Raw genomic sequence first — 12493 nt, 5'->3', positions numbered from 1 at the left:
GTCCCTAACCAACCCATCCCTAACCAACCCATCCCTAACCAACCCATCCCTAACCAACCCATCCCATCCCTAACCAACCCATCCCTAACCAACCCATCCCTAACCAACCCACAAAGTCAAATGCAACATCCATTTATGGACAGATATGGAAACTCACATTTATTTGTCCTGCAATAGATGTCTTCGATTGGTAATATTCATTTTTTGTATTTTCTAATGACTCTTATTGGGCCCACTAGAGCTGCAAAGTCAAAATTGGCTGTTTTAAAAATGTATAAAAACAAAAATGAGCTTTTGGTCTTAATTTAAGGTTGGGCATTAGGGTTAGCAGTGTGGTTACGATTAAAATCAGATTTTATGACGTTGTGGATGTGCCAGCTATTGACCACTATACAGAGCTGCCTCCAGACTCGACAGATTCCAGATACCGGTCCCAGACACTTAACGGTTAGAGTTTCACCTGCTGCAGAGATCTTGTGGCAAGAATATTATTTATTACATCCAGATGTTGGATACAGAGAAAGTAAATATCACATATTCCAAAATTAACAAGAGTGTGGAGGGTGTATTTTAAGGAGGAAATTGGTGTGTTTGCATGCCAGAGGTGGGACCAAGTCACTGTTATTCGAGTCACAAGTAAATCTCAAGTCACATGGTCTGGGTCTCAGGTCACATGGTCCGGGTCTCAGGTCACATGGTCCGGGTCTCAGGTCACATGGTCCGGGTCTCAGGTCACATGGTCCGGGTCTCAGGTCACATGGTCCGGGTCTCAGGTCACATGGTCCGGGTCTCAGGTCACATGGTCCGGGTCTCAGGTCACATGGTCCGGGTCTCAGGTCACCTGGTCCGGGTCTCAGGTCACATGGTCCGGGTCTCAGGTCACATGGTCCGGGTCTCAGGTCACATGGTCCGGGTCTCAGGTCACATGGTCCGGGTCTCGGGTCACATGGTCCGGGTCTCGGGTCACATGGTCCGGGTCTCGGGTCACATGGTCCGGGTCTCGGGTCACATGGTTCGGGTCTCGGGTCACATGGTCCGGGTCTCGGGTCACATGGTCCGGGTCTCAGGTCACATGGTCCGGGTCTCAGGTCACATGGTCCGGGTCTCAGGTCACATGGTCCGGGTCTCAGGTCACATGGTCCGGGTCTCGGGTCACATGGTCCGGGTCTCGGGTCGAGTTGAGTTACAAGTTTTTTTGTAAATCAAGACTTGAGTCATGTTTTTTTTTTAAATACAGAAAATGATTTATTCAATTACAAATCTTTGTTTATTTATTGAGGCTACTAGACAGACCTTTTTTCTTTTGTCTACAACACATTGTTATGATGTAATAATTCATTTCAACAAATTCCAAATCCAAGCTTCTTAAGTCAATGATACATTTAAAGTCAATGATACATTTAAAGTCAATGATACATTTAAAGTCAATGATACATTTAAAGTCAATGATACATTTAAAGTAATTTCGACATAGAAAAACACCAATAGTCCTGTGTTAGTAAGTGATGCTTGATGCCCCATTGCTGGGGAGCAACGTAAACGGTTCATATACTTCATCACCAAACCATTTTTGGAGTCTCCATATTCATCGATGACAGTCACCTCTCCCTTCATCACCAAACCATTTCTGGAGTCTCCATATTCATCGATGACAGTCACCTCTCCCTTCATCACCAAACCATTTCTGGAGTCTCCATATTCATCTATGGCAGTCACCTCTCCCTTCATCACCAAACCATTTCTGGAGTCTCAATATTCATCTATGGCAGTCACCTCTCCTTCATCACCAAACCATTTCTGGAGTCTCCATATTCATCTATGGCAGTCACCTCTCCCTTCATCACCAAACCATTTCTGGAGTCTCCATATTCATCTATGGCAGTCACCTCTCCCTTCATCACCAAACCATTTCTGGAGTCTCCATATTCATCTATGGCAGTCACCTCTCCCTTCATCACCAAACCATTTCTGGAGTCTCCATATTCATCGATGGCAGTCACCTCTCCCTTCATCACCAAACCATTTCTGGAGTCTCCATATTCATCTATGACAGTCACCTCTCCTTCATCACCAAACCATTTCTGGAGTCTCTATATTCATCGATGGCAGTCACCTCTCCCTTCATCACCAAACCATTTCTGGAGTCTCTATATTCATCTATGGCAGTCACCTCTCCCTTCATCACCAAACCATTTCTGGAGTCTCCATATTCATCTATGGCAGTCACCTCTCCCTTCATCACCAAACCATTTCTGGAGTCTCCATATTCATCTATGGCAGTCACCTCTCCCTTCAATTTCACGTTTGCGCTGCACCCATTTCTATAGCTGTACAGCAAATTAGCCAACTGTTCGCGAGCTCAGCGGTTTTCAAACAGGCCACCCCGCACAATCACTGCGCAAATGTAGCCTGTCATTACAGTCATAAATAGTGATGCGTTTTCAACCGACAAGATACAGAAATAAACTGCGTTTTACACCTGCGTTTTGAACTGACATTTTGAAAGTTACGTATCTTGAAAACTGGATTGGTGACAGTCCCAAAATGTTTTGCTTGTCAGCAATGAACTAATGAATCAAATATCAAAATATTGTTTTTTTTGGTTGGAATTTTCCTTTAACTTCCCAGAATATGTCACACGTTGATCCATGTTACCAGTTAAACCATTATTACCCTCCGAACTAGGACTATCTGAAATATGACGATGATGAGTGACATCACCAGGAAGCCTACTGTTGTGACAGAGTTGTGTCTGTAGCAGATTGCTAAACGGTACTGTTGTGACAGAGTTGTGTCTGTAGCAGATTGCTAAACGGTACTGTTGTGACAGAGTTGTGTCTGTAGCAGATTGCTAGACGGTACTGTTGTGACAGAGTTGTGTCTGTAGCAGATTGCTAGACGGTACTGTTGTGACAGAGTTGTGTCTGTAGCAGATTGCTAGACGGTACTGTTGTGACAGAGTTGTGTCTGTAGCAGATTGCTAAACGGTACTGTTGTGACAGAGTTGTGTCTGTAGCAGATTGCTAGACGGTACTGTTGTGACAGAGTTGTGTCTGTAGCAGATTGCTAAACGGTACTGTTGTGACAGAGTTGTGTCTGTAGCAGATTGCTAGACGGTACTGTTGTGACAGAGTTGTGTCTGTAGCAGATTGCTAGACGGTACTGTTGTGACAGAGTTGTGTCTGTAGCAGATTGCTAGACGGTACTGTTGTGACAGAGTTGTGTCTGTAGCAGATTGCTAAACGGTACTGTTGTGACAGAGTTGTGTCTGTAGCAGATTGCTAAACGGTACTGTTGTGACAGAGTTGTGTCTGTAGCAGATTGCTAGACGGTACTGTTGTGACAGAGTTGTGTCTGTAGCAGATTGCTAAACGGTACTGTTGTGACAGAGTTGTGTCTGTAGCAGATTGCTAAACGGTACTTTATATGTACGTTATACGGAACTTTATACATTATTAAGCTACTCTGTTTTTTTGCCAGGCAAAACCGGAGAAAATTAAACAAGCGCTTTCTGGCCACTAATCTGGGTATGTGCGCCCGCCAATGCCGATGACTGGTCATTGGTCAACAGTCAAGGCAATTTCTTTCTTTCTTTCACAATTTCTTTTGGTTCTGAAGCACAGATGAGGTGTTTTTTAATAAGGATGTGGTGGAATGCCACAGGTTTATGTTAGTGACCAGATCGAATAAGCAAAGATATCATATAGAAATAGATGAGGTGTTTTTTAATAAGGATGTGGTGGAATGCCACAGGTTTATGTTAGTGACAAGATCGAATAAGGAAAGATATCATATAGAAATAGATGAGGTGTTTTTTAATAAGGATGTGGTGGAATGCCACAGGTTTATGTTAGTGACAAGATCGAATAAGGAAAGATATCATATAGAAATAGATTAGGTGTTTTTTAATAAGGATGTGGTGGAATGCCACAGGTTTATGTTAGTGACCAGATCGAATAAGAAAAGATATCATATAGAAATAGTAGGTCATATGTAGAAAATATGAAGAAAATGAAGAAAATAAATCCCTTTCAGTTTCACTTTTACAACCCCCCACAACCTTCTCACTGTGCAAGCTCACCAGAACTGTATTGATTGACAGCTTGCTGGTCCAATCAGAGGGTTGAGTGTGCCAATCAACTTTTTTGCAAGTACGATACTGTCTCTGGCTGCGTGGAGAGTAATCCACGGAGAAGTCATCCGTCTCAAGTCGAAGTCGAGTCCAGAGTGTCGAGACTGTAAGTCCATGTCAAGTCTCCCAGTTATTTTATGTTTCATCAAGTCGAGTCTCAAGTCATAAACTTTATGACTAAAGAGTCAGACTGGAATCCAAGTCATGTGACTTGAGTCCTCTGGTGCTTTGTGTGTGTGTGTGTCTGAGTTAGAACGATGGTGTGTCCAGTTTCCCTGAGCTCAGCCATTCTATACTCCCACACTGACTGCTCCTCAGCTGTCCCTCTCTCATACTGCATCCTGAACTGCCCCCGCAGCACACACACACACACACACACAGACACACACAGACACACACAGACACACACAGACACAAAACACACAGACACAAAACACACACACACACACACACACACACACACACACACACACACACACACACACACACACACACACACACACACACACACAGACACACACACACACACACACACACACACACACACACACAGGACCGTTTACTAGGTACACCACCACATTCACCATAATGGATGTCCCCTACAGACCGTGACCCTTGGCTTGCTATATAAAGCAGATGGACAGGCATTGAGGCCTTCAGTTACGGTTCGATTGAACGTCAGAGTGTGTGTGTGTGCATGTGAGTGTGAGTGTGTGTGTGTGTAGGGGGTTGCAGGGTTAATGTCTTGTGTAGAGAGCAAGTGTGTCTCCTGAATTAGAGGGTTGCCAAAATCAGTTGGATGGTTGCCGGGGAAGGGGTTGCCTAGGGGTGTTGGGTGTTGCAGGGCGGGTTGTGTTTCTGCTGTGTAGCCTGTTTGCATGTTGGCGGTGCGCAGGACGCGTGTGGCCTTCTCAGACTACAGCCCAAAACAAACAAACAAACACACACTCACTCACTCACTCACTCACTCACTCACTCACTCACTCACTCACTCACTCACTCACTCACTCACTCACTCACTCACTCACTCACTCACTCACTCACTCACTCACTCACTCACTCACTCACTCACTCACTCACTCACTCACTCACTCACCTCACTCACTCACTCACTCACTCACTCACTCACTCACTCACTCACTCACTCACTCAATCACTCACTCACTCACTCACTCACACTCACACACTCACTCACTCACACTCACTCACACACTCACACACACACTCACACACTCACTCACTCACACACTCACACACTCACACACACTCACACACTCACACACACACACTCACACTCACACACTCACTCACACACTCACACACTCACACACTCACTCACTCTCTCGACAGGAGAAAAAACCAGGGCTACAAGTAACAAATCGTCCAGGGTCTCTCCATCTCCTCTCTCTACAGTCCCTCCATGTGAAAGGGAGAGAGTTTCCTTGAGGCAGAAGAACAGGAGGAGGAGGAGGAGAGAAAGTGTTAGCTGATCACTGATCAGATGTTATGTGGAGGGGTTGGGGGTCAGAGAGGTCTAGAATGGTGTGTGTTTAAAGGGTGGGTATATATAGACAGTCTTCTAAGGTCGTTGGAGCCTCTTAAACCTCTGAGGAATTCAGAGCACGTCTTTAGACACACACACCAGACATACACACACACATACATACACACAAACACCAAAAACACACAAACATTCACACACACACACATACATACACACATACATACACACACACATACATACACACACACAGACACACACACACGTACATACACACACACATACATTCACACACACACACACAAAAACACACAAACATTCACACACACACACATACATACACACACACACACACACATACATACACACACACACACACATTCACACACACACATACATACACACACACACATACATACACACATACATACACACATACACACACACATACATTCACACACACACACCACATTCACACATACACACACACACACACACATACATTCACACACACAAGTCCTAAATTCACCCTCCTCTCTTCTATCATTAAAACACACTAAGTTCACCCTCCTCTCTTATCATTAAAAAACACTGAGTTCACCCTCCTCTCTTTTCTCATATCATTAAAACACACTGAGTTCACCCTCCTCTTCTCTCATATCATTAAAAAACACTGAGTTCACCCTCCTCTCTTTTCTCATATCATTAAAACACACTGAGTTCACCCTCCTCTCGTCTATCATTAAAACCCACTACGAGTTCACCCTCCTCTCTTCTTCTCTCCTTTCACTAAAACACACTAAGTTCACCCTCCTCTCTTCTTCTCTCATATCATTAAAACGCACTACGAGTTCACCCTCCTCTCTTCTTCTCTCATCTCATTAAAACACACTATGAGTTCACCCTCCTCTCTTCTCTCATATCATTAAAACCCACTACGAGTTCACCCTCCTCTCATCTCATTAAAACACACTATGAGTTCACCCTCCTCTCTTCTTCTCTCCCTGTCTTAATAAACCTCCAGAGTGGTGCAGTGGTCTAAGGCACTGCATCGCAGTGCTAGGGGGGTCACTACAGACCCGGGTTCCATCCCGGGCTGTATCACAACCGGCCGTGACGGGAGTCCCATAGGGCGGTGCACAATTGGCCGAGCGTTGTCCGGATTAGGAGAGTGTTTGGCTGGGGTAGGAGAGGGTTTGGCTGGGGTAGGAGAGGGTTTGGCTGGGGTAGGAGAGGGTTTGGCTGGGGTAGGAGAGTGTTTGGCTGGGGTAGGAGAGGGTTTGGCTGGGGTAGGAGAGGGTTTGGCTGGGGTAGGAGAGGGTTTGGCTGGGGTAGGAGAGGGTTTGGCTGGGGTAGGAGAGTGTTTGGCTGGGGTAGGAGAGTGTTTGGCTGGGGTAGGAGAGGGGTTTGGCTGGGGTAGGAGAGTGTTTGGCTGGGGTAGGAGAGTGTTTGGCTGGGGTAGGAGAGGGTTTGGCTGGGGTAGGAGAGGGTTTGGCTGGGGTAGGAGAGGGTTTGGCTGGGTAGGAGAGGGTTTGGCTGGGGTAGGAGAGGGTTTGGCTGGGGTAGGAGAGTGTTTGGCTGGGATAGGAGAGTGTTTGGCTGGGGTAGGAGAGGGTTTAGCTGGGGTAGGAGAGGGTTTGGCTGGGGTAGGAGAGTGTTTGGCTGGGGTAGGAGAGGGTTTGGCTGGGGTAGGAGAGTGTTTGGCTGGGGTAGGAGAGGGTTTGGCTGGGGTAGGAGAGGGTTTGGCTGGGGTAGGAGAGGGTTTGGCTGGGGTAGGAGAGGGTTTGGCTGGGGTAGGAGAGGGTTTGGCTGGGGTAGGAGAGGGTTTGGCTGGGGTAGGCGAGGGTTTGGCTGGGGTAGGAGAGGGTTTGGCTGGGGTAGGAGAGGGTTTGGCTGGGATAGGAGAGGGTTTGGCTGGGGTAGGAGAGTGTTTGGCTGGGGTAGGAGAGGGTTTGGCTGGGGTAGGAGAGGGTTTGGCTGGGGTAGGAGAGGGTTTGGCTGGAGGTAGGAGAGTGTTTGGCTGGTGTAGGAGAGTGTTTGGCTGGGGTAGGAGAGTGTTTGGCTGGGGTAGGAGAGTGTTTGGCTGGGGTAGGGAGAGGGTTTGGCTGGGGTAGGAGAGTGTTTGGCTGGGGTAGGAGAGTGTTTGGCTGGGGTAGGAGAGTGTTTGGCTGGGGTAGGAGAGTGTTTGGCTGGGGTAGGAGAGTGTTTGGCTGGGGTAGGAAGGGTTTGGCTTGGCCTGGGGTAGGAGAGGGTTTGGCTGGGGTAGGAGAGGGTTTGGCTGGGGTAGGAGAGGGTTTGGCTGGGGTAGGAGAGGGTTTGGCTGGGGTAGGAGAGGGTTTGGCTGGGGTAGGAGAGGGTTTGGCTGGGGTAGGAGAGTGTTTAGCTGGTGTAGGAGAGTGTTTGGCTGGGGTAGGAGAGTGTTTGGCTGGGGTAGGAGAGTGTTTGGCTGGGGTAGGAGAGTGTTTGGCTGGGGTAGGAGAGGGTTTGGCTGGGGTAGGAGAGTGTTTGGCTGGGGTAGGAGAGTGTTTGGCTGGGGTAGGATAGTGTTTGGCTGGGGTAGGAGAGTGTTTGGCTGGGGTAGGAGAGGGTTTGGCTGGGGTAGGAGAGTGTTTGGCTGGATTAGGAGAGTGTTTGGCTGGGGTAGGAGAGTGTTTGGCCGGATTAGGAGAGTGTTTGGCTGGGGTAGGAGAGTGTTTGGCTGGGGTAGGAGAGTGTTTGGCTGGGGTAGGAGAGGGTTTGGCCGGATTAGGAGAGTGTTTGGCTGGGGTAGGAGAGTGTTTGGCTGGGGTAGGAGAGTGTTTGGCTGGGGTAGGAGAGGGTTTGGCTGGGGTAGGAGAGTGTTTGGCTGGGGTAGGAGAGGGTTTGGCCGGATTAGGAGAGTGTTTGGCTGGGGTAGGAGAGTGTTTGGCTGGGGTAGGAGAGGGTTTGGCTGGGGTAGGAGAGTGTTTGGCTGGGGTAGGAGAGGGTTTGGCTGGGGTAGGAGAGGGTTTGGCTGGGGTAGGAGAGGGTTTGGCTGGGGTAGGAGAGGGTTTGGCTGGGGTAGGAGAGTGTTTGGCTGGGGTAGGAGAGTGTTTGGCTGGGGTAGGAGAGGGTTTGGCTGGGGTAGGAGAGGGTTTGGCTGGGGTAGGAGAGGGTTTGGCTGGGGTAGGAGAGGGTTTGGCTGGGGTAGGAGAGGGTTTGGCTGGGGTAGGAGAGGTTTGGCTGGGGTAGGAGAGTGTTTGGCTGGGGTAGGAGAGGGTTTGGCTGGGGTAGGAGAGGGTTTGGTTGGGGTAGGAGAGGTTTGGCTGGGGTAGGAGAGGGTTTGGCTGGGGTAGGAGAGGGTTTGGCTGGGGTAGGAGAGGGTTTGGCTGGGGTAGGAGAGGGTTTGGCTGGGGTAGGAGAGTGTTTGGCTGGGGTAGGAGAGGGTTTGGCTGGGGTAGGAGAGGGTTTGGTTGGGGTAGGAGAGGGTTTGGCTGGGGTAGGAGAGGGTTTGGCTGGGGTAGGAGAGGGTTTGGCTGGGGTAGGAGAGGGTTTGGCTGGGGTAGGAGAGGGTTTGGCTGGGGTAGGAGAGTGTTTGGCTGGGGTAGGAGAGGGTTATGTTATAGGAGAGTGTCTCATGTATGTATAACTGGGGTATACAGGTTTGGCTTCATGGTTATGTGATACGTTGTGTCTCATGTATGTATAACTACAGTATACACTAAATGACCAAAAGTATGTGGACACCTGCTCATCTTACATCTCATTCCACAATCATGGGCATTAATATGGAGTTGTTCCCCCTTTGCTGCTATAACAGCCTCCACTCTTCTGGGAAGAATTCCTGGGGTAGATGTTGGAACATTGCTGTGGGGACTTGCTTCCATTCAGCCACAAGAGCATTAGTAAGGTCGGACACTGATTTTGTGCGGTTAGGCCTCCCCAGACCATTATTCCTCCTCCACCAAACTTTACAGTTGGCACTATGCATTGATGCAGGTATCCATCTCCTGGCATCCAGCAAACCCAGATTGGTCCGTCGAACTGCCAGATGGTTAATTCCAGAGAAGGCGTTTCCACTGCTCCAGAATCCAATGGCGCTGAGCTTTACACCACTCCAGCCAACGTTTGGCATTGTGCATGGTGATCTTAGGCTTGTGTGCGGTGCTCGGCCATGGAAACCCATTTCATGAATCTCCCGATGAACAGTTCTTGTGCTGATGTTGCTTCCAGAGGCAGTTTTGAACTCGGTTGTGAATATTGCAACCGAGGACAGAGGGTTTTAACGTGCTGGGGTAGGAGACTTCCCGTGTCCCGTTCTGGGGTGTGTGAGGTCATCCACTTCATGGCTGAGCTGTTGTCCCGTTCTGTGAGGTGTGAGGTCATCCACTTCATGGCTGAGCTGTTTCCCGTTCTGTGAGTGTTTGTGAGGTCATCCACTTCATGGCTGAGCTGTTTCCCGTTCTGTGAGAGTTTGTGAGGTCATCCACTTCATGGCTGAGCTGTTGTCCCGTGTTCTGTGAGCGTGTGAGGTCATCCACTTCATGGCTGAGCTGTTGTCCCGGGTTCTGTGGAGAGTGTTTGAGGGGTCATCCACTTCATGGCTGAGCTGTTGTCCCGTTCTGTGAGCGTGGGAGGTCATCCACTTCATGGCTGAGCTGTTGTCCCGCTGTGAGCGTGTGAGGTCATCCACTTCATGGCTGAGCTGTTGTCCCGTTCTGTGAGCGTGTGAGGTCATCCACTTCATGGCTGAGCTGTTGTCCCGTTCTGTGAGCGTGTGAGGTCATCACTTCATGGCTGAGCTGTTGTCCCGTTCTGTGAGCGTTAGTGAGGTCATCCACTTCATGGCTGAGCTGTTGTCCTCCACCAAACTTCTGTGGAGCGTTGTGAGGTATCCACTTCATGGCTGAGCTGTTGTCCCGTTCTGTGGATGTGTTTGGCTGAGGTCATGCCACTTCATGGCTGAGCTGTTGTCCCGTTCTGTGATACGTTGAGGTCATCCACTTCATGGCTGAGCTGTTGTCCTCGTTCTGTGATAACGTGTGAGGTCATCCACAGTTCATGTGCTGAGCTGTTGTTCCACAATCATGTTCTGTGAATGTGAGGTCATCCACTTCATGGCTGAGCTGTTGTCCCGTTCTGTGAGCGTGTGAGTCATCCACTTCATGGCTGAGCTGTTGTCCCGTTCTGTGAGCGTGTGAGGTCATCCACTTCATGGCTGAGCTGTTGTCCCGTTCTGTGAGCGTGTGAGGTCATCCACTTCATGGCTGAGCTGTTGTCCCGTTCTGTGAGCGTGTGAGGTCATCCACTTCATGGCTGAGCTGTTGTCCCGTTCTGTGAGCGTGTGAGGTCATCCACTTCATGGCTGAGCTGTTGTCCCGTTCTGTGAGGCGTGTGAGGTCATCCACTTCATGGCTGAGCTGTTGTCCCGTTCTGTGAGCGTGTGAGGTCATCCACTTCATGGCTGAGCTGTTGTCCCGTTCTGTGAGCGTGTGAGGTCATGAACAGTTCTTCATGGCTGAGCTGTTGTCCCAGTTCTGTGAAACTCATGTGGTGTCATCCACTTCAGGCTGAGCTGTTGTCCCGTGTCTGTGAGCGTGTGAGGTCATCCACTTCATGGCTGAGCTGTTGTCCCGTTCTGTGAGCGTGTGAGGTCATCCACTTCATGGCTGAGCTGTTGTCCCGTTCTGTGAGCGTGTGAGGTCATCCACTTCATGGCTGAGCTGTTGTCCTGTTCTGTGAGCGTGTGAGGTCATCACTTCATGGCTGAGCTGTTGTCCCGTTCTGTGAGCGTGTGAGGTCATCCACTTCATGGCTGAGCTGTTGTCCCTTTCTGTGAGCGTGTGAGGTCATCCACTTCATGGCTGAGCTGTTGTCCCGTTCTGTGAGCGTGTGAGGTCATCCACTTCATGGCTGAGCTGTTGTCCATCCTTCTGTGAGCCCACTTCACAATGACAGCACTTACAGCTGACTGGGCCAGCTCGAGCAGGGCAGACATTTTACAAACTCATGTGGGTGTACACTCACAACACAGCAGAAAAGTGTGTGTGTGTGTGTGTGTGAGGGAGGAGACATTCCAAACATTGCTGTTCTTCCTGAGGGGAAATGACACTGACCCCCATCCCACTGACACTGAGGTCATCCATCTCCCTCCATCCTTCTCTACCTCCCTCCATCTTTCCTTCTCTACCTCCCTCCATCCTTCTCTCCATCCTCCCTCCATCCTTCTCTACCTCCTCCATCCTTCTCTACCTCCCTCCATCCTTCTCTACCTCCCTCCATCCTTCTCTACTCCCTCCATCCTTCTCTCCTTCCATCTTTCCTTCTCTCCTCCATCCTTCCTCCATCCTTCTCTACCTCCCTCCATCCTTCTCTACCTCCCTCCATCCTTCTCTCCTTCCATCTTTCCTTCTCTCCTTCTCCCCTCCATCCTTCTCTACCTCCCCTCCATCCTTCTCTACCTCCCTCCATCCTTCTCTACCTCCATCTCCATCCCCTCTCTTCTCTCCCCCCATCCTTCTCTCCTTCCATCTTTCCTTCTCTCCCCATCCCTCCATCCTTCTCTACCTCCCTCCATCCTCTCATCCTTCTCTCCCTCCATCTTTCCTTCTCTCCCTCCATCCTTCTCTACCTCCATCCTTCTCTACATCCCTCCATCCTTCTCTCCCCATCCCTTCTCCCATCCTTCCTTCTCCATCCTTCTCTACCTCCCTCCATCCTTCTCTCCTTCCATCTTTCCTTCTCTCCCTCCATCCCTCTCCATCCTTCTTCTCTCTCCTCCCCTCCATCCTTCTCTCTCCATCCTTCTCTCCTCCATCTTTCCTTCTCTCCCTCCCTCCATCCTTCTCTCCTTCCATCTTTCCTTCTCTCCCTCCCTCCATCCTTATCTACCTCCCTCCATC

General features: G+C 49.4%; 2 long non-coding RNA genes across 7 annotated transcripts; one reads left to right on the top strand and one right to left on the bottom strand.

Annotated features, from left to right (window-relative positions):
* Positions 1 to 1219: 1219 nt before the first annotated feature.
* On the bottom strand, positions 1220 to 4376 carry LOC127927209 (uncharacterized). 5 transcript variants are annotated; one of them, XR_008126618.1, is made up of 3 exons: positions 2114 to 4376; positions 1830 to 2057; positions 1220 to 1773 (listed from the first exon to the last, which is right to left on the bottom strand). It is a non-coding gene; the product is annotated as an uncharacterized LOC127927209 (long non-coding RNA). The 5 variants fall into 5 exon arrangements; XR_008126619.1 differs by having other exon boundaries at positions 1220 to 1716; XR_008126621.1 differs by having other exon boundaries at positions 1830 to 2000.
* Positions 4377 to 9912: 5536 nt separating this feature from the next.
* On the top strand, positions 9913 to 11519 carry LOC127927208 (uncharacterized). Of its 2 annotated transcripts, none has more exons than XR_008126617.1 (6): positions 9913 to 9965; positions 10268 to 10373; positions 10794 to 10940; positions 10991 to 11088; positions 11196 to 11293; positions 11440 to 11519. It is a non-coding gene; the product is annotated as an uncharacterized LOC127927208 (long non-coding RNA). The 2 variants fall into 2 exon arrangements; XR_008126616.1 differs by having other exon boundaries at positions 11196 to 11342; positions 11440 to 11512.
* The last annotated feature ends 974 nt before the right edge of the window (positions 11520 to 12493 follow it).

The sequence above is a fragment of the Oncorhynchus keta genome, unplaced genomic scaffold, assembly GCF_023373465.1.
Source record: "Oncorhynchus keta strain PuntledgeMale-10-30-2019 unplaced genomic scaffold, Oket_V2 Un_contig_978_pilon_pilon, whole genome shotgun sequence".
In the NCBI taxonomy this organism is placed as follows: domain Eukaryota; kingdom Metazoa; phylum Chordata; class Actinopteri; order Salmoniformes; family Salmonidae; genus Oncorhynchus; species Oncorhynchus keta.
The sequence above is the reverse complement of the archived record's forward strand: the minus strand, read 5'-3'. Positions and strand labels throughout refer to the sequence as shown.